We start from the raw sequence: 21700 nt of genomic DNA, 5'->3' as shown, positions 1-21700 counted from the left end.
GTTAACCAAAACATGAGGCTAAGGCTGTGAGGATGGAAACTAAAAAAAAAAAAAGCTAACTTGTTTATTCTGTACTATAAAAGCTGTGCTAATTCTGTACTCCGGGGCTCCAAGCATCACTGGTTTCTAAGGCAAGGAGGACCAAGCTCGAGCTTGCTAATGAACTGCTCTTTGTTGCTTGCATTGGTCGTGGACTCTGGTGGTCTTTCGGGAGGATTGGGAACTTTGGGTACAACAATGACAGAGATAAATTACAGAATAAGAATACAGAAGACACAAAGACAAGGTGTACATAAATCATTTATCATCAATCATTTCGAGTATACAACAATAAGATCAACTTATTAAATGGCAAAGACTGAAACAGAGGATAAAAAAGAAGAAAATGAACAAATCAATTGTCAGTGGGTCACAACTGTAATCTCAACTACCTAGGAGGCTCAGGTCTAAAGACTGCAGTTTCAAACCAGTCCCAGCAGGGAAGACCATGAGATTCTTATTTCCAATGAATCACACAAAAAAAGTCAGAAGTGGACCTGTAGCTCAAAGTGGTAGCCTTGAAAACAAAAGCTCAGAGACAGCGCCCAGATCCTAAGTTCAAGTCCCAGGAAAACACACACACACTACACAATGTACCAGTCAAATTCTCCTTTTCTAGAGCTAGATCACAAAATGAACCAGTTTCTTCCTCCTCTTCCTCTACAGAATACTGAAAGCCAAAATAAAAAAAATAAAAAATAAAAAGGAGAACGAGAGCAAAAGCGAGAGAGCGTGTGCTATATTTTAATCTGCAATAGGATTGTGTACATTTTTTACCTACTAAGTTGACTCTCACCTCTACTTTCTTCTTCCAAGGAAGTAAAATCTCTGGTTATATGCCAGACTTCAAAATCCCTGAAAAGGGCCTCATGTTTTGGGGTGTATATATCCATCTCTGGTTATACGCCAGACTTCAAAAGCCCTGAAAAGGGCCTATTGTTCTGGGGTGTATAGATCTTCATTCCCAGGCCAGCCACCACTGCTATGTGAATCTGCCACTGTTCCAAGCCATATAAAAAAGCTGAAAGGTTTTGTAGGGAAAACAGCCTGACCTCTAGTGGCCTGGTTATTTCCCTTCTTTGCAGCACAAATCTCCACATACCCAAGAGCCACTTTTGTCTTCCCCACGCTGCCAGCCTGCCTGCCTGCCTGCCATCCCAGCTACCCCGGAGGAGGCTGAGGTGGAAGATCAAGGTTCAGTTCCTCTTTACTGCAGGAACTGCGGGAAGTGGCACTGTGGCTCAAGTTAGTAGAGTGCTAAGTAAGTCTTGAGCAAAAGAATCTCTGGCACAAGCTGGGTGCGGTGGCTCACGTCTGCACTCCCAGCTACTCAGGAGGCTGAGATCTGAGGATCAAGGTTCAAAGCCAGCCCAGGCACAAATGGACCTGAGACTCTTATCTCCAATTAACCTCTAGAAAACAGCAAGTGGGGCTTGGCTTAAGGTAGGGAGATAGCCTTGAGCTGAAGAGCTCAGGGACAGTGTCCAAGCCAAAGTTCAAGCCCCATGACCCACCAAAAAAGAAAAATCTCTGGGACAGTGCACAGGCCCTGCGTTGAGGCCCCAGGACTGGGGTTGGAGGTGGAGGAAAAGTGTGTAAGACTGTTATCTCCAGTGAACCTCCAACATTCTGAAGGTGGAAGATTCTTAGAAGGCAAAATAAGGATGAATTGAAATAAATATATACGTATGTATGTAATAACCATATACACACACGCGTAAAGGCACACGCTATGATATGCACCTGGACGAGGCCGGGTGGACGAGGCCGGGTGGACGAGGCCCGGTGGACGAGGCCGGGTGGACGAGGCCGGGCTCCAGGCTGACGAGGACGTCCAGGCCGCTCTCGGCCGTGGCCCCGCGGCCTCTCCTAGGCGCCCGGCCCGGCTCGCGTCTCCGTCCCGGCCCCCGCGGGCCCCAGGCCGGCCCGGCCAGCCCGGTCCTCCGGGGACGTCAGCGCGGCGCCCGGGGCTCCGTCCTGCAGCGCGGCCGCTCCGGGACGCCGCCCCCCCCCCCTCCGCCCGCCTCTGGACTCCATTCCAGAACCTGCTTCACCCCCAGAGAACCCCGACCACCAGCCCAGCGTCCACACTCACCGCGGAGCCAGCGCCCTTCCCGCAGCCCCTGCGGGGTCGTCCGGTCGGGGCCGGGGCTGAGCTGAGGGGCGGCGGGCCGAGGACGCCATGGCTGTGCGCGGGAGGAGTCCACTTCCTCTTCCGGTCCTCGTGGGGAGCGAGAGCCCGCCCCGGAGGAAGGCCCGCCCACTTCCGCCAGGGTGGGCGGGGCCATGCAAACACCATCCAATCAGAGGATGGCAGGGGCGGTGCCTGACCAGCGCTTCACCAATCAGAGCAATCAAAACATCCCGGCTATGGAGGAGGTGGAGGGAAGAAAGATGTCTGTTCTCAAGAAAAGCCTGGGGAAGAGGAGATCGAGGCCCCATCTCAGGAGGAGAGCTGTGTGGGGCGCGGTAGCTTTGTCCTCTGAGCCGCAGCCCAGGCCCTTGGTGGAGGCTGAGTCTTGTAGACTTCTTTATGCCCAGGCTGGCCTGAAACCACCTGGCAAGAAAGGAGCATCAGGACCCGAGTCCCCGCAGCCTCGTCAGCTGGGAATATTCTGCAGAAATGCCGCCTCCCCTGGCCAGGACTGGAGCCCAGGGCCTGAGTCCCCACAGCCTGGTCAGCTGGGAATATTCTGCAGGAACTGCCGCCTCCCCTGGCCAGGACTGGAGCCCAGGGCCTGAGTCCCCGCAGCCACATCAGCTGGGAATATCCTGCAGGAACTGCCGCCTCCCCTGGCCAGGACTGGAACCCAGGGCCTGGGCGCTGTCCTGAGCTTTTTCTCTCCAGGCTGGTGCTCTACCTCTTGAGCCACAGCTCCCCTGGGCCTTGGGTTTCCAGCTGTGACTACAGGAGGGTGCAGTAAGGCCAGCAGGTGTGGGTGAACTTCATGGGACGCCTTCAGCCCTGCATAAAGGCCGGAAAGAAGAGGCTCCCTGTCATTTCCCTTTCTTCAGCTTTAAAATTTGAACACGTTCTTTTTAGTCAGATGTCCACGTGCCATCCGCTGAGGCAGGAAATGGAACAGTTCTATGAAATCATCATTTATTTTATGAATTTCATGCCTAGATCACTAATTGAACTCAGGAAGTCTAGCTTGGCTCTGGTTGATGTCTCACACCTGTCATCCCAGCCACACAGAAGGCTGACAGCTGAGGATCACAGTTCGAAGCCACTCTAGACAGGAAAGTGTGTAAGACTCTTATCTCCAGTGAATCAGCAAAAAGCAGGAAGAGGAGCTGTGTGGTCAAGTGGTAGAGCATCAGCCTTGAGCCAAAAAGCTCAGTCTTTTTACATGGTAGACAGGCACTCTACCACTAGGCCAAACTCCTGGCGCCCTCTAGCTGTGTGTGTGTGTGTGTGTGTGTGTGTGTGTGGTGTGTGCTCAAGGCTGGTACTCTACCACTTGACCAAACTCCTGGCGCCCTCTAGGGGTGTGTGTGTGTGTGTGTGTGTGTGTGTGTGTGTGTGTGTGTGTGTGTGTGCGCGCGCGCTCAAGGCTGGTACTCTACCACTTGAGACACAGTGCAACTTCAGTTTTCTTGTGGTTCATTGGAGATGAGAGTTTCAGGGACTTTCCTGGCTTTGAACCATAATCCTCAGATTTCAGCCTCCTGAGTGGCTGGGGTTACAGGGGTGCGTCACCAAGCCCGGCTTCTCCACGAGTTTGAATAAGAAGACATCTCCCATCTGTTCATAGACAACTACAAGAAACAAGGGAGTGTGCAAATTCTACCGTAGTCATAGGAACATAAGCAGTGTAAAAGCATGCAGTTATATCTGAAGAAATATGATGGGCATTACTGTATATATTTTATTTCTTAGTAAGTCAGTTAAGCAGCTATTCCATGTGAGAGGGACCCAACGGGAGAACGTATTGTAATGAAAGTAGAAGCCATGATTGCAGCTGTGTGAAAGATTCTCCCAGCATGCAACAGGACAAAGATACAGGTAAGTGGTTTATTTTGTTGTACTTTTATTTATTCATTTGGAGGGGGAGGTGAGTATCAGAATTTGAACTCAGAGCCCCTGCTAGCCCAACTCAGGTGCTCTACTACCACCTGAACACCCCTTTTTCATTCTGATGAGTTTTAGAGATGGAGTGTTGGGGAGGGGGCTGAGGTGGGCTTTGAACCGTGTACTTCTGGATTTCAGCCTTTGGAGTGGCTGGGATTACAGGCATATGAACCAGTACCCGGCTTCCATGTCTTTTCCTCTTTAATTCTTTCCTATTTCAGCAAACTCATGCCCGCGTGACGGGTTTCAGACAAAGAGGAAATGTTATAAGTTTTCCATGAACTTCCAGTCGTGGCAGGAGAGTCGAGAATCCTGTTCCGTGAGGAAATCGAGTCTCTTGATGATCGAGGACAGGGCAGAGCTGGTAAGAACTGGGTGGTGGAAGTCAGCTCGTGGAAACTGGACAGCTCGTGTCAAGAGTCTGGGCAAACCTCAGAGGAGGCTCTGTGGACAGGTTGAACTTGATTTCTTTCTCCCACAGGAGTTCATCCAGAATGAGGTGCAAGATGGGGTTTATTTTTGGATTGGATTACACCTTCCTGACACCCAGAAGACCTGGGCCTGGCTGGATGGGGCGGCCTTGAACCCACAGCTGTGAGTTTGTCATTGGCTTTCCAAGGCCCATGGTGGAAACTGCACACAGCTCACTGGTGACATCTGCTGGTGGGAGGTGGCACTGCAGTATGAAGTATGGCAGGACTTTTGTCTTCAAGAGTAACAGACCCACCCCTGGTAGTGTGGTGTCATGGTTGTGTGTTATTCCACAATCGTGCCCACTGTAGGGGAATGCGTGGACAAACTCATGGCTAGTGAGGTCAGCCAGGCTCACACACAGGCAGAAGCTAGATCTAAATATACCAGGATATGGTGGGTGCTGCTGGCTCACGCCTGTCATCCCAGCTACTCAGGAGGCTGAGGTCTGAGGATCAAGGTTTGAAGCCAGCCCGGGGAAGGAAAGTGTATGAGATCCTTATCTCCAAGGAACCAGCAAAAAGGCCAAACGTGGAGCTGTGGCTTAAGGGTAGATCACATCAGTTTTGAGTGAAAAAGCTCAGGACCAGTGCTCAGGCTCTAAGTTCAAGACTCAGGACCAACACTCACAAACACAAATACACATGGAACCATTCCTTCACCCTGGCTTTTAGGCCAGGCACCAGAAGCTCCCTCTTGTAATCCTAGCTACTCAGGAAGCTGAAGATGGAGAATGGTGGCTGGAAGCCAGTCCACACAGAAAACCCCACACGACTTGTATGAGTGAGACAGGGAATGAGCCGGAGGCGTGGTTTCAGTGGCAAAGTGGCAGTCCTTAGCCAGGAAATTGAGAGTTCAAGGCCACGAGTTCAAGTCCTGGTGTCACTAAAAAATTTTATAATATTCTCTATGGCATATTTCCATGTTTTAAGCAATCTAGCTTGGAGAGGAGCTGGTGAGCAGATGCAGGGAGCCCAAAATGGGATAGGAGGAAGAACTGGGCCCTGGGCTCAACTGGGGGGTTTTGATTGTCTTTGTCTCCCAGATTTCAGGTCGCAGGCCAGGCAGGACAGAACGCCTGTGCCCTGGTCACACACCAGGGCGTTTTCTCTGAAAAGTGCGCCATTTCCAGTCACTGGATTTGTCAACAAGAGCTTTCTTCATCCATGGCCACGAGGGACGTCTAGACTCCCCCAGATGCCTTCTCATGGAACACTTCACTCCTGTGACTGTGGCTGGCTGATGGTGGCTCACGTCTGTCATCCCAGCTGAGGTCTGAAGATTGCAGTTCACAGCCAACCCCGGGCAGGGCTGAGAGACTCTTATCTCCAGCAACCAGTAATAATAACAAGAACAATAATACTCACACCAGAAGCGGAAGTGGGGCTCAAAGTGTCACAGCACCAGCCTTAAGTGACATGGCTAAGGAAGTGCATCCAGGCCCCGAGTTCAAGTCCCAGCACCAGAAAAAAAACCACACACACACAAAACAAAGAGGGGAAAACCTTGACGTAGAAAGAGAAGCCATTAGGTGAGAACCTTCTAGAACCTTCCACCAGTAAATTTACACAACTCTGGTCCTGAGCAGTGTCTTCTTTCCTACCTGGTCAGATCTCTAAGTCTGCAGTGGAGGTGTGTGCAGCCTTGTACATCCTTTCCAGAAGATTCCTTGGCTTGCTGACCTCCTGTCTAATTTACTACTTATTTCCTTCCTTCCTTCCTTCCTTCCTTCCTTCCTTCCCTCCCGTCTTTCTCTTGGGGTTTGTTTATGTACTTATTCCACTCAGGATCCTCTGTTCAGCGCAGCCCTCACCCGCATCCTCCTGCCTCCACCATTTAAACGCTGAGACTACAGGCAGGGGAAAGGACACCCGGCGTTCACTTGTATTTCCTGATGTGTCGTCATTGTAGGGCACGGGTGTGTGCTTGCAGAAACATAAACACTTGTGTGATCCCACGAGCCTGGGTGGCGAGGATACCAGTTCCCTGCACACGATTCCCCTGCTCGTGCAGGTATTTCACAAGTAATGTGTTTGGGTTTGAACTCATAGCTTGGGCACTGTCCCTGAGTGGTTTTGCTCAAGGCTGGTGCCCTATCACGTGAGCCACAGTGCCACCCCTGGCTTGTTTTTGGTGCTTCACTGGAGATAAGTCTTCCGGATTTTGCTGCCCAAGCTGGCTTTGAACCGAGATCCTCGGGTCTCAGCCTGCTGATTAGCTGGGATGACCAGAGCCTGGGGTCCCCACCAATGCACTCTGTGTCCAGCTGTGCATTAAACAGCTACATGGAAATACACAATCACCCTGTGATGATGACGACGGCAGAGCCTGAGCCCCACCATTCCATTCTCACCCTACGGGGGACCGTGCCTATGGGGAAACTGAGACAGGGCAGCCATGACATTTTCCACCGCTCCCACAGTAAACAAACAAGACCAAAAGAAAACAGCCAGAGGGCTGGGAGTTTGGCCTAGTGGTAGCTTGCTTGCCTAGCATGCATGAAGACCCGGGTTTGATTCCTTCCTACCATATACATAGAAAAAAGCCAGAAGTGGTGCTGTGGCTCAAGTAGTAGAGCTTTACCCTTGAGAAAGTGCAAGGACAGTGCTCAGACCCTGAGTTCAAGATCCAGGACTGGCAAAAAAATAAAAAAAAAACCCATAACTGCCGGGGCCTACCGGCAGCAAATTGGGGTTCCTGAAATAGGGGGCAGGGACTGGAAAAAATAGAAGAGAGACAAACACATCGGGTCTGGGAGGTCTGCAGCCCAGGTAAAAACTGCCGCCCCGTTTATTCAACTCCAGGCTCATCTCCCTTCTTCAAACCCAGGGAACTTCCAGGTGTTACATTCATATGGTAAATCTCAGGTCATTTAAGCAGAATAAGGCCAGAAAACAATAAGACAATAAAGCCATTGTCTGATGCAAATCAAGGTACAGTTTGATTCCACTCTGGCTCCCAACACATAACAACCAAACTAACAACAAGAACAACAACAAAAACCAGCCAGCAGCTGTGGTTCACACCCGCAATTCCAGCTACCCAGGTGGCTGAGATCTGCATACGGGGTGAGCCCTCTACCACTAGGCCAAACGCCCAGCCTGGCTTGTTTTTTTAACTGTAGCACGATTTGAACTGGGGACCTTGTCACCAGATGGAGGTGAGGGTTTAGTGAAGCTTGCCTTTAAAATACAGGAACTGTTCACTTAGGGTCTTTGACGAAGGTGGCAGAATTCGATGTTCTGAACAAGTCACAGTGGTAGGAAAACTTGGCAGGAGTGAAAGAAATAGACAAAAGGCAGGCAAACAGAAGGGCCATGGCACATTCTGAGAGTGTGGGTGCTCTCATAGGGAGATAGAGATGAGAGAAAGAGAGAGAGGAGCTGCAGCTTGGTTTTATACTTTGGGCCAGTGTGGTGGGCGGGTCACTCCTCCTCCCTCTGCTGGCTTCCCTCCCACAAATCACTAGAACCCTCTGCCGTGATTTCCTTCTTGTGGTAATCTACACTGCTGTGCTCAGAGGCTTCTGGGGACTGAATTTTGGTTCTGGGGACTGAATTCTGTCATGTAAGTGGAGCCCTGTCTACCATCCTGCTGTGTTTGCAGCGTTTTCCTGGGCTTTGGGCTTGAGGAATAACTTCAGTTTTGCATCCGTTACTAGCAGTTAGAGTCTACTTCTTTCTTTTCTTTCTTAGGCACGTCTCTATTATTGAGTCATACTCCTATCCCTCCATGCTTTACGAGTTTACTTCTTGCTTTTTTTTGATAGGTTCTTCTTTGTCTTTCTCCTTTTGCTATTTTTCGGGGGGGAGGTGAGGATGAGTTTTTCTTCTCTTTCTTTAATTTTTTTTTTCTTTTTGCTGGTCCTAGGTTTGAACTCAGGGCCTGGGCACTGTCCTTGTGCTTTCTCAAGACCACTTGAGCCACAGCACCACTTCTGGCTTTTTTCCCCCTCTGTATGTGGTACCAAGGAATTGAACCCAGGTCTTGGTGCTGTTAGTGGAGTCTAGAGGTGGACAAAATATGAGATGACTCAGAATACAATTAAGATGTTAAACGTTTATTTCACCAGGGAAGGAGCCGACACACCCAGACTACACCCCAGGGTTGGGATCTCGGGGTGCAGCCCCAATCTGAGAAGCAGGCGGTTTTCAAAGAAGCTCAGCACACATGCTGAGTGTTCTCACCATAAATCTCCTTCTTTATCTACAGGCAAGGTGCTTGTGGTTGTGGGCAAGGATACAGCCTTCTTCTGGGTAAGTGAATGGCAGGGGAAAGGGTGTTAAGTTGAAGTGAATGGTGACAGAGGGGAGCTTGGGGAAGGGAAGGATGTAAACCCCAGTCCCTAATTTCTACCATTCCATAAGAATGCATTTTCCCCGTTTTCTACATTACACCTCTCTCTGTGTTTGTACTGAGTCAAACTTGACTCCTGTGCATCCTCATGTATGGAGACTGTAAGAGCTTGAGTTTCACAGAATTCATTCACCCCTTTATGTAATGGAGTAAAGTATGAAGGATACAAGGCCCGGCAGTAATGCCAGTGAGAAGCCACGTAGGGGTGCAGCCAGGGCAGACAAAAGTGTGGTCAGCCAGGGAGACTGGCCAAACATACCTGAAACCACTTGGTTGAGGTCTGTGCTCGAGTTTCACTGTCCTTGATCACTGTATCTCTGATGATGCCAGATTAATTGGCACAAAAACAACAGGCCTCTCCCAGAGCCATCCGAGGCCTTCCTCTTTGAGAAACAGGAGATGGAGCCCCCTTCTGTTCTGGAGGATGTGTCAAAGATCTAAGGCTCATTTAAAACAAGTTTAGAGGGGCCGGGAGTTTGTCCTAGTGGTGGAGTGCTGGCCTAGAATGCACGAAAATCCGGGTTTGATTCCTTGGTACCACATACATGGAAAAAGCCAGAAGTGGTGCTGAGGCTCACGTGGCAGAGCTCTAGCCTTGAGAAAAACCCAAGGACAGTGCTCAGGCCCTGAGTTCAAGCCCAGGACTGGCAAAAAATACAAGTTTAGGGGAAGTTAGTGTGAGCAGCCCTGAGGGAGAAGTAGTAGGCTCCGGCAAGCGGAGGGGGCGCCTTATGGAAGAGAAAGTCCCAATTTGGGCGCCCTGGGTTAAGAAAGGGTGGAAGGAAACATTCCTGGCCTCCTGGCAGAGACCCCATGTTTTTCCAGTTCCCATATCCAGATGTGGTTAAGGCATCGCAGTGTTTTAGGATAATAATAACTGCGGTACAGGTGCCTGGAACTTTCTGATTTGGGGGTCCAGTGAGAGAGATGTAGGGGTTATTGTCAACTACCGGAGATATGGTTTCATAGCCCCAATTCTTGCAATGAATCTTTCTGGCAGCCTAGCAGAAGGTTCTGCTGGGATGGAAAAGCATACTATGTAGTTCCTCGTAATGGTTTTTTGATTTCTATTCTTTCAAATTCGAAATTGCCACAGCCATACCAGGTAGACATAATTTGTCAGCCGCCTCCCCCTTCTCCTAATGACGCTCCTGGGAGACCTTGGCCTTTATAACTTCCTAGACTTTCCCATAAAACACAGAGATTGAATTCAAAAGAGGGCCCTACATAGTATGTTCAAGTCCCTTGGCCAATATTCTTCCAGGTGTGGGGTCCATTAACTCCTAATCAAATGATCTAGGCTGATAGCGATTTGGGGCGAATATCAAAACACAGATTACAGTTAAGAATAGAAAAGTCTTGGCTTTAGGGAGTCCTTGGTAGGGGGTCCCAGTCGCCATCTCTTTGGAGATGGTAGTTCTGGGTCCTGTGTCTTGGTGATCACAGCAGAGTCCAGGTTTGGTGTTATGCCTGTTTAACCTGGGTGTGGTGTATCTAAGCTCAGAGTCCGCTCATTTTGGCAGTCTTGGGATCACCAGGTGGGGCCTTTTATGGAGGGCTGAGGGCCTCAGGTCACAGGGAAGGGTCCTGTCCAGCTAGGCTTGAGCCCTGGAGCTCTGGAGATGGTGAATCCGCGCCTGGGTGAGGGGAGAAGAGGGCATACTTTCTCAGAGTCCACAGGTGTCTGGGTACTACCAACCAAATGACGAATGTGCTCCAGAGTCAACTGCAAGCCAGTGAAGACTGAATTAAATTGTGGTTAGTATTATCAGCCAGCTCAGCTCCCTGATCTTTGGGGGAAAAAAATGGGGAGGTCTACATACCTGGAAATTCATACCTATAACCCATTTTCCTTATAAGCTCCAACTTTCAGACATACTCATACCATTTGCAACATACTCAAAACTTCATGAGATTTGTCTTCTTTCTTTTAACAAACATTTTAAGACAATCCTGACTTTTTAAATACAGTCAGGGGACTTTCAACTTAGCACAGAAAGTATGTCCCTGCAGGGTGGGGGAGTCAGGCAGGTTAGGGTGGGTAGCTGGCAGATTAGATATCACAATCTCACAGGGACTTTGCCCAGACTGGCCCAGAAATGCAGTTTTCAGCTCAATGAGTCCTTTAAAAGGCCATTTTACTTCCATTCAAAGCAACAAGGTGAGGAACACAGAAGTAGATTTTAAGCATGATCTTACCTGAAACTTGTTAAGGACCAAAATGTAACTTGGGTTACATTTGACAAACTTGTAAGAATGATCTGTTTCTCTCTGTGGGCCTGACTACAATTGTTACAGAAAATCTACAAGGCAAAACTGGAATGGCAATGAAACAATCATTTGGTAGCACTAACTTTCCTTTTTTTTTTTTTTTAACTTTGAAACAAATATTTAGGACAATCTCACTTCCAATTTTTATCCAGAAACCATTTCTAATTAAAAAAAAAAAAACTTTTACTAACCTTTGCTTTTAACACTTCACACTTTATCCTTTATTTGCATTTGAATTACTCTGATAGGCTTAAAGCCATCCCCTTTGCCTCCAGGCCTCTTCTAAGAGGCTTTTTTTTTTTTTCAGTCTGAATTACTGCCTAGAACTCCAATAACAGATTAAACCCAAATTACAGATTTTCCTTGATGCAAGAATTACAAATATCACTATACCCAAATCCAGACTTAGCATCTTTCTTTTCCTAAATACATCTAACTGCAAACTAGTATTGAGACTAAATCATAAGTAGATAAACTTTTAAACATTCCTTTTAAAGCCTTTTTTCCAATTTCATATATTTTTAAGGGACAGTTTCAGAAATACCAATCACATCACCCACATTTTACCATCAGGTTTTCAGTGTCAGTCTGCAAGGAAAAGGGACAGGATGAAGGTGACACATCTGGCCCAGCTTTTGTGCCATGTGTGAACTTTCCCTAGGGCCTGTCCCAACATAGACACCAGAGCTACACCTTTGCCAGTTCTCCTCTCAACCTCAATGTCAGGCCCACAGGCCTACCCTAAGTTTTCCCAGTCCTTTCTCTTGCCACTTAATTACATAAACACTTTTAGACAGACAAAGGTCTTGACACTGATAAGCAAACATTTCTATTTAAATATCAAATACTTATTTCTAATACTTATCCTCAAATTTAGTTGAGGAAAATAAATCCCAGTTTCCCTGATGCCTTTTTGCTAAACTGGATAACTTGATTATAATATAAACAGCCTAATGCATTATAATACCAGGTTTTTAAATGCAAATCACAGAATCCTTAGAAAAATATTTTAACTAGTTCCTCTTAATGCAGTAATTCTTTGAGATATTTGGAACACCCAAACTTGATCATTTTTCTTGGAGTTTAGACTTAAATTCACCCATTTACCTTTTTGTGTGTCAAGTAGAAACTTACCCGTAAAAACAGCATGCTGATAGTTTAATCTTGAACATGTTCACTCACACGCACACACACTCTCACACACACACACATTCATACTCACAAAGATCTTAAAGTGCACAAAATTAATATCAGTGGCAAGAGATACTTTTGCCAATCTTACTCTGGCATCCTTTAAGACAACACTTCTTACTGAGCACTTTGCTGGGCCTTTTGTTTCCAGGGTTTATCTGCTAGCAAGATAATTTAGCATAACCAAAGTCTTTGAATTCCTTCCCTGGAGCAAAACTCCCAGCCCCCTCTTTTTCATATTTTTTTGGTGTGCAGTCCCTGAGCTTTTTCACTGGAGGCTGGCACCCTACCACTTGAGCCACTTCTTTCCACTCCACTTCTGGCTTTTTGGTGCTGAACAGGAGCTAAGGAATTTCACAATCTCTCCTGCCCTAGATTGTTTTCACTTCAGATAACATCTCAGGCTGTAAGCCAAAGAAATCATTACTATTATTATTATTATGAAAAATAGATCTCGGGGAACAGGGAAAGCAACTTAGTGGTAGAATGCTTGCCTAGCATGCATGAAGCCCTGGTTTCCATTCCTCAGTACCACCGACATAGAAAAAGAAAGAAGTGCAGCTGTGGCTCAAGTGGTAGAGCTCCAGCCTTGAGAAAGCTCAGGAACAGTGCCCAGGCTGTGAGTTCAAACCCCAGGACTGGCAAATAATAATAATAATAATAATAATAATAATAATAATAATAATAATAATTCTGACACATCAATCATTTCATTTCTAATCCATTGAATTTCAGATCCTGATTCCTCTCTTGTTTTTGTTTTGTTTTTTGTTTTTTGTTTGTTTGTTTTCTCTGTCAGGACTAAGAGCCAGGAAAGGCAGAAGGCTAGTGGGAGAATCTGCATATCCAGCTGTCATATGACACTTGCAAATGCCGTCGGTTCAGCCTAAAAAGAACAAGGAGGAAAAATAACAGAAGCCTTGGTGAGAATGGTACAGAAAAATCTGCCTTCCACAGACAACCCAAAAAGCTGGCCAGCAGGTAACTTGCATTAGGGTTGAAGTCTCCCACAAAGGCAGCTAGGCTGGGACGGAGGAGGAAAGGTTAGATCTGGGATGTGTGCCTTGAGTTGTAACATCCCTCTTCTTCCTCCTCATTGTCGTCCTCCTCCTCTTCCTCCTCTTCTGCTTTTCTTCTGCTGCTTTTTTTGTTTCTGTTTTGTTTTTGTTTTTGTTTTTTTGCCAGTCCTGGGCTTGAGCTCATGGACTGAACATTGTCCTTGAACTTTCTCAAGGCTAGAGCTCAACCACTTGAGCCACAGAACCATTTCCAGCTTTTTTCTATGTATGTGATACTGAGGAATCGAACCTGGGTCTTCATGCATGCTAGACAAGCACTCTACCACTAGGCCACACTCCCAGCCCTTATTTCTAAAAAATTTTTATTGCCAGTCCTGAGGCTTGAACTCAGGGGCTGGGCACTGTCCTTGGACACATTTTACTCAAGGCAAGTGCTCTGCCACTTGGCCACTTCCAGCCTTTTCTGAGTATGTGGTACTGAGAAATCGAACCCATGCATCCTAGGAAAGCACTGTTCCACTGAGGAGCGTAGAAAATATCTATATATTTCCTATAAACCTATGATTAGCCATTTGTATTTTTATACTTGTATTCATTTGTATCTTTATACTTGTACAAGGTCGGACCTGCGAGAGCCAGCGAACTAGGCAGAAGCCTGATAGCCTGTCCGCAGGTTTTCTCCACTGACCACATAGTGGGTCTGTCCCTTCACCCATTAGCCAATCAGTTCAAAGCACTACAGCTTGCTAAACCGACCAATGACTAGTCACGACCCTCTCCCATTTTGTATTGTGCCAATCATTTAATGGAATCTTGGTGCCAGTGCTTACTGGGACCTGCCCCCTACCAAAGAATGTATTAAAGGTGCTGTAATGTTGTGCACGTGGCCTCTGGTCTGCACTCGACTATCAGTGCGCAGAGACCCGTGCTCGAGCTCGTCAATAAACGACTCATTGCAATTTGCACTGATCTTCGGTCTCTGGTGATCCTTCCGGGGGGCTTCAAGTTTCTGGGCATTATACCACTAGACAACACTCCCAGTGTACCTTTTTTCTTTCTTTCTTTTTTCTTTTTTTCGTGGGTCATCGGGTTGATCTCTGCACCCGGGCACTGTCCCTGAGCTCTTCACCTCAAGGATACCACCTTATACCTGAGCCACAGCCCCATTTCCCTCGTGGCCTACTTTTATATGACATTTTTATTATTATATTTTATTATTCCATATATTTATATTATATATACAATTTGCATGTAGATCATATAGTATGTTATAGGATTGATAAAGTACAACATACAACAATTAAGTAGCACCATGTAACCTAATCCTGTATGTAATATAAGGGTCTATGTAGCCAGGGGGCTGGAGTTTACATTTGTCATCCCAGCTACTCAGGTGGCTGGTGGTCAACCATCCTGAGCAGGAAAGTCCATGAGCCTCTTCTCTCCAATGAACCCCCAGAAAAGTAGAGGTGGAGCTGTGGATCAAAGTGGTAGAACACTAACTAGCCTTGAGGGAAAACCTTCAAGGACAGTGCCCAGGACCTGAGTTCAAGCCCCAGGTCTGACCAAAAAAGTATATATAATATAATATAATGCTATATTATACAGTATATTTACAATAGAACATATACCATGATGTTATATAAATTATGTATCATAAGGCCGGGAGTTTGGCCTAGTGGTTAAAGTGCTTGCCTAGCATGCATGAAGACCCAGGTTCAATTCCTTGGTACCACATACATAGAAAAAAGCCGGAAGTGGTGCTGAGGCTCAAGTGGTAGAGCTCTAGCCTTGAGAAAGTCCAAGGACAGTGCTCAGGCCCTGAGCTCAAGCCCAGGACTGGCAAAAAAAAAATTATGTATCATAGAACATAATGGTATGTCATATGAAATGTTTATAATATCTATCATATAGCATATGACCAAGCAGGGATTTGAACTCACCTTTGTCTCTCAAGGTTGGCTCTATCACTGGAGCCACAGCTCCCCTTCTGGCCTTTTCATGGTTCTGTGGAGATAAAGAGTCTCCCAGACTTCCCTGCCTGCCACCCTCACATCTTGGGCTCCTGAGTAGCTGGGGTTACAGGAGGAGACACCAGTGCTCAGCTCCTCTATTCTTTCCATTTCCACCATTGCAAGATGGCCTTGGTGGTAATTGAGCCAGGACAAGCCACAAGTAGGGAATGCTATGATCATTTTCCTTCTAGACGTTTCCTTAGATTCAAACTCTCCTCTTTTTGCAGTGAAAAAGCTCTGGGAAATATGCCTAGGAATATTGTCACCTATCACCACAGCCAAACTGCAGTGCTGTCTGTTGACTATTGTGCTTCTGTTTGGGACGACAGTTGTGCTAAAGGTGATTCTAGCAGGTGAGTGGCTTTGATGGCCAATGTGTGGCTTAGGCCCCGGGACGGGCACAGAAAACAGAAGACTGATTATAAAGCAAATCCATTGTGTGTTCGTGAACCAAGCAGAAAGCCGCATTCCAGAGCACAGCCTGTATTCTTCCTGTCCAAGAGAGTGGATTGGCTTTGGGAATCAGTGTTTCTATTTTTCTGAGACCAGAAGGAACTGGACGTCCAGTCAGGACTTTTGTGCCTCCAAAGGAGCCAATCTGGCCACCTTTGACACCATCCAGGACCTGGTAAGAAATGCTTTTGGGGTTCCTGTTCTCTGTGACTTGCTAAAGACAGCCCACCCCGACTTGGAGAGGTTGTGTGAAGTTAAAGGGTTGGGCGCCAGGAGCTCACGCTGTCATCCAGCTACCCAGGAGGCTGAGATGGGAGGATCGCAGTTCCAAGACAAACTGTGAAAGAAAGTCGTGAGACTCTTACCTTCCAGGAAAAAACTGGAAGGAGATTTGTGTTAAAGAGAAGGACTCTCATTTTCAACTTACTGTGTTTTATTACAGAATTTCTTGAAAAAACACAAAGGTTACTATCATTGGATTGGACTGAGAAGAGAATCCTCAAAGCACAGTTGGAAGTGGGCAGACAACACAGACTTCACCAACTTGTACGTTTTCAACCATCTTTTGGCTTGTTTGTTTTAGGTCAGGACTTGGGCTTGAACTCAGGGCCTGGGTCTTTATTCCTGAGGTTTTGCTCAAGGCCAGTGCTCTACCACTTGAACCACAGCGCCACTTCCAGCTTTTCCTAAATAGTATTATTGGAGATTAGAGTCTCATGGACTTTGCTGGCAGGGCTGGCTTTGACCTGTGATCGTCAGATCTCAGCCTCCTGAGTAGCTGGATGACAGCTGTGAGTCCTGGAACCCAGCATGGATTTGTTGTTGTTGATGTTTTATTTTTCTGCATTTTGGAATCAGTTGAGCCTGAGTGAAGGTCACGTCTAGGGAGCCCACAGGTGGCCGTGGGTCATGAATGAATGCGTGGTTAGTGTGACTGGGATGAACGGGTGATGGACAGACAGGTGGCATTCACACCAGGACTTTGAGAATGGAGAAGAAACGCAACTCAGTCAGCAGTGCTCATCACCAATGTGAGACGACCGCTGCTCTATTCTACTGAAACTCCAGACAGGGGCCGGCTTGTGGCCTGGTGCTGGAGTGCTTTCTTAGCATGCACAAAGCTCTAGGTTCGATTCCTTTCTAGCACATGCATAGAAAGAGCCAGAAGTGGCACTGTGGCTCAAGTGGTAGAGCTTCAGCCTTGAGCCAGAGAAGCTCAGGGACAGTGCCCTGGATCTAAGTTCAAGCCCCAGCACTGGAAACAACAACAACAACAAACATTTTTTTTTTTTTGCCAGTCATGCGCTTGAGCTCAGGGCCTGAGCACTGTTCTTGGGCTTTACTCAAGGCTAGCACTCTGCCACTTGAGCCATAGCACCACTTCCAGCCTTTTTCTATGTATGTGGTACCGAGGAATCGAACCCGGGTCTTCGTGCATGCTAGGCAGGCACTCTACCACTAGGCCAAACTCCCGGCCCACATTTTTTTTTTTTTAGAGACAGGCAACAGGCTGCGTGTTGATGGCTCTCACCTGTCATCCTAGCTACCCAGGAGGCTGAGAGCTGAGAATCAGAGTTCAAAACCACCCTAGGCAGGAAAATCCATGAGATTCTTTTATCACCCCCCCCCCCCAAAAAAAAAGCCAGAAGTGGTGCTGTGGCTCCTAATGGGAGAGCAGGACTCGTCTTGAGCACAAAAGCTCAGGGTCAGTGTCCAGGCCCGAGTTCAAACCCTATACCTGACCAAAAAGTGAAAAAGTACTCAAGTAGGTCGCCAAATGTGAGTACTGAACGTGTTTCTGCTTGGCTCTAGCGTGGAAGTTCGAGGCCCTGGGGAATACGCTTATTTGGACGATTTTGGAATTAGCAGCGCCAGGGTCTACGCAGAGAGAAAGTGGATCTGCAGCAAACCAAGCAGCTACACCCAGTGTCCAGCCGCCTCCAGTTCTCTCCTACCCCGTGTCTCCTTCTCCACATACTGTCTGCTTGTAGCTGGGATCCTAAAAGCTCACACCTAGAATCCCAGCTATGCAAAAGACTGACATCTGAGGACCTGGATTTGATGCCAGCCTCGCCCAGGTAATTCTGTGAGACTCTTATCTTCCAATAAATTATAGACGTGGATCAATAAACTCCTTAATCGTGTTCTAAGTCGACTCATATTTGTCCACCACTGGACCCCAGTATTACAGATGACTGACAAGTTCGCCCAGTTATGAAAGAGATGGGCTTACAAACTGCCTCCTGAAATGTATTAGATTTAGGAAAAAGTTTTAAAAGGAATGTTTTATCTACTTATGATTTGGTTTCAATTAAAAAAAAAAGAAAGAAAGAAACTAAATTTGAACCTTTGGTGGAATGATGACGTTTGTAATTCTCACCATAACAAAAAACTTATTTTAAACTATTATTGGAGTTCTAGGCAGTAACTTAAAAAAAAAAGAAAAAAAAGCCTCTTCTAAAAGGAGGCCTGGAGGCAAAGTGTCTTAAAGGTTTTTCAAATAATGCAAATAAAGGCTAAACTGTTAAAGGTTTAAGCAAATATCAGTAAAAGTTAAAAAAAAATAGAAATGGGTTTCTGAACAAAATTTGGAAGTAAGGTTGTCCTACATGTTTGTTTCAAAGAGGAAAACAAAGGGAAATTAGGACTGCCAAAGTGATTGTTTAATTGCGATTTCAGTTTGCCCATGTAAGTTTCTTGTCCAGAGAAAAAGGACAGCAGGTCTTTATTCAGATATAATTTTGGCCCTTACCAAGTTCCAGGTAAGATCATGCTTGGAGACTATTTCTGTGTTGACTACCTTGTTACTTTAATTTCCAGTAAAGTGGTCTTTTAAAGGACCTGAAGACAGCAGTTCTGAGCCAGCCTGGGCAGAGTAAAGTCCCCGGGACATTGTCATCTTTAATCTGCCAGCAGAGTGCTGAGAAGACAGAGTTGCTTTGAAGGTCAAAGTGGCAGAGTGCTGGCCTTGATCTGGAGAGCTGAGGGACAGCACCCAGGCCCAGAGTTCAAGTCCAAGTGAAATGTCAAATATGCCAAACGGGTCCTTTGGTGCCTGGGCTGGCTTTGAACCTTGATCCTCAGATCTCAGCCTCCTGAGTAGCTAGGATGACAGGCGTGAGCCGTCAAGTTGCTAACTGGTACACAACTTTTTAAGGGGGGTAAAAAAATAACACATGAGAAGTGCGGTGTTGCCTGGCGCTAACACTCCCTTATCTTCTGAAATTCTCTGAAATTCCCTTTTTTTGATTGTTTTGTAGAACAATGGTCACAGTTCAGGAGCATTGGTTACATTGCTAGTAAAAAAAAAAAATTAACCATATTATGCAGAATAGCCATCCCTCTACCATAATATGCAGAATAGCCAACCTATACCAAAAAAAAAAGGTCCAAAAAATACATAATTAAATAAGTAAATAGGGCTTCTCCCCTAGACTCCCAGTCCAGGAGGCAGGATTCCCACCCTCCCCAAGTTCTACTCTCCAACTGGGACAGGGCGGGGAGGGGGTGTAATGGGGAAAACAGGGAAAATGTATTGTTGTGGAATTGTAGAAATTAGGGACTGGGGTTTAGAGCCCTTCCCTCCCCCCTGCTTCCCTCTGCCATTGTTTACCCTTTCCCCTGACAATCCCTTACCCAGACTAAGGCTGGCTCTTGAAATTTCCTGGCACCCAGGACCACATACACCTCACCTGTAGATAAAGAAGGAGATTTATGGCCCGCTTTTGCAGATGGGGGCTGCACTCTGAGATCCTGACCTTGGCCTGTCAATTCCTTCCCTGCTCAATAAACTTTTAACATCTTAATTGGGATCTGAGTTTGTCTCAAAGGTTTGTCCACCTCTGCACCCCACTACAGGGAAAAGAGGGCAGATAACCTATCTAACAGATTGTCCCCAGGAAGGGAGGAGTCTCTGCAGCTCTACTTGCTCTCCTAAGATGGATTGTTTTTTAGCCAGATCTCTAACACTTCCTCCACTTTCTCCCCAAGAAATGAAACTTAGTACTGACAGTGGAGTTAGAGCTGGGCTGGACCTGAGGTCTCCTGTGGGGCCAGGGCTAAAGGGACCCCCGTCTGACCCCCCATATCTGATGAGGGCAAAATGGGGGGGGGAGTTGAAACCCTGTGGCACACCTACTGGGGTTGCTTGAAAACAAAACGCTTCCTGGGGGAAACTGAATAGAAGAAAAACTAGAAAAATAAGGATATAGAAGACATAGAAATAAATGAGTCACTAGAAATAGAAAAGGGGTCTGGGCCGGGCTCCTTGGCTCTTCCTGTAATCCTGGCTAAGCACCACAAAGCTGAGAGACTCTTCTACCCAATTATTCTCTAGAAAACTGGATGTGGGGCTGTGGCTCAAGGGTAGACCTGTAGCTGAAGAGCTCAGGGGCAGGACTGGCAGGGGGGATTCGTTTTAGACAGCTTGCATAGCATGCAGGAAGCCCTGGGTTCGATTCCTCAGTACCACATATGTACAAATAGCTGGAAGTGGAACTGTGGCTCTAGAGGTAAAGCTCATGCTTACAACTGCTTGGCCCTGAGTTCAAACCCCAGGACCCCAAAAACAAACCAATCCAACACAAGGAAAATTCTCCACAGCCACCAAATGTCCACTGAACCTGTCATTTTCTACTAGGACTGGAACTCAGGTCTCTACATGGCTCTGCTCAGAGATTACTCGTGTGTGAGTGTGTGTGTGTGTGTGTGTGTGTGTGTGTGTACTGGGCTTTGCTCTGTTACTGGGATTTGAATTCAGGGCCTTGCTCTCTTGTTTACTTCCCCCCCCCCTCAAGGCTGGTGCTCTGCCACTTGAGCCAAAGGTTCATGTGTGGCTTTTTGCTGGTTCACGGGAGATAAGAGTCTTACAGGTTTGTCTACCTGACCAGGCTTTGAACCTCCATCCTCAGATCTCAGCCTCCTGAGTACTGACGTGACAGACGTGAAACACCCACTGCTCCCTGCTCATTCTGGAGTCACACACTCACACACACACACACACACACACACACACACACACACACTCAGCTGTCTAGGGAAGCCTTGGTCTCTGGCCCAGGTGGACTTGGCAGGGAATCTACCGCCCCCGTGTGGGCGCAGCGCGTGGCTGCAGCGTGCAGAGTGACAATGTTCCATTTCCACAGGAGACCAGGAGAGTGGAGACGCCATGGCCTCTGCTTAGGCCAGAAAGGGTTGCAATCCCCTCTCCTCCCTCCCAAGGCCTTTTATTCTGCATGGTTTGCAAGGGAGCTGGAAGAAACCTAAGAGCGGTGCTGGTGGCTCAGGCTGTCACCCCAGCTACCCAGGGGCTGAGATCTGAGGATCACAGTTGAAAGCCAGCCTGAGAAGAAAACTCCATGAGACTCTAATCTCCAATGAATCAGCAAAAACCAGAAGTGGGGCTGTGGCTCAAATGGTAGAGCGCCTCCCTTGAGTAAAACAGCCAGAGATTGTGCCCAGGGCCTGAATTCAAGCCCTTGGACAGGAATAGAAAAAAGGGAAAAGAAAAGACATAAGCCTATGGAAGTAAAAAGAAAACCACAAAACCTCATCACAGTGTCTGAGATACATGCTAATTGGCATATGAATTATATTATACACAGTATATTCTGCAATAACCCAGCTAAGTTCTTATTCAGGGCTGAGAAAAAAAATAAAAACCTTCCACAGCAAAGAAAAATTGAAACCAGCATTACAGAAAATTCTCGAAGCTGTTCCACACATTGAGAATCAACACAAACATGTTATTAACAGAGAAATGGCACCTAAAAGGCATACCAGCTAATTTGGATCCAAACATAGTGATTGTT

General features: G+C 47.0%; 1 long non-coding RNA gene across 1 annotated transcript; it reads left to right on the top strand.

Moving 5' to 3' along the window:
• Positions 1-15923: 15923 nt before the first annotated feature.
• Positions 15924-18040, top strand: LOC150042058 (uncharacterized). Its single transcript, XR_016533675.1, has 3 exons — positions 15924-16065; positions 16333-16436; positions 17703-18040. It is a non-coding gene; the product is annotated as an uncharacterized LOC150042058 (long non-coding RNA).
• The last annotated feature ends 3660 nt before the right edge of the window (positions 18041-21700 follow it).

The sequence above is a fragment of the Megascapheus bottae genome, chromosome 37 (assembly GCF_031878675.1).
Source record: "Megascapheus bottae isolate mThoBot1 chromosome 37, mThoBot2.hap1, whole genome shotgun sequence".
NCBI classification, from domain to species: Eukaryota; Metazoa; Chordata; class Mammalia; order Rodentia; family Geomyidae; genus Megascapheus; species Megascapheus bottae.
This window is presented reverse-complemented; position numbering and strand designations above follow the sequence as displayed.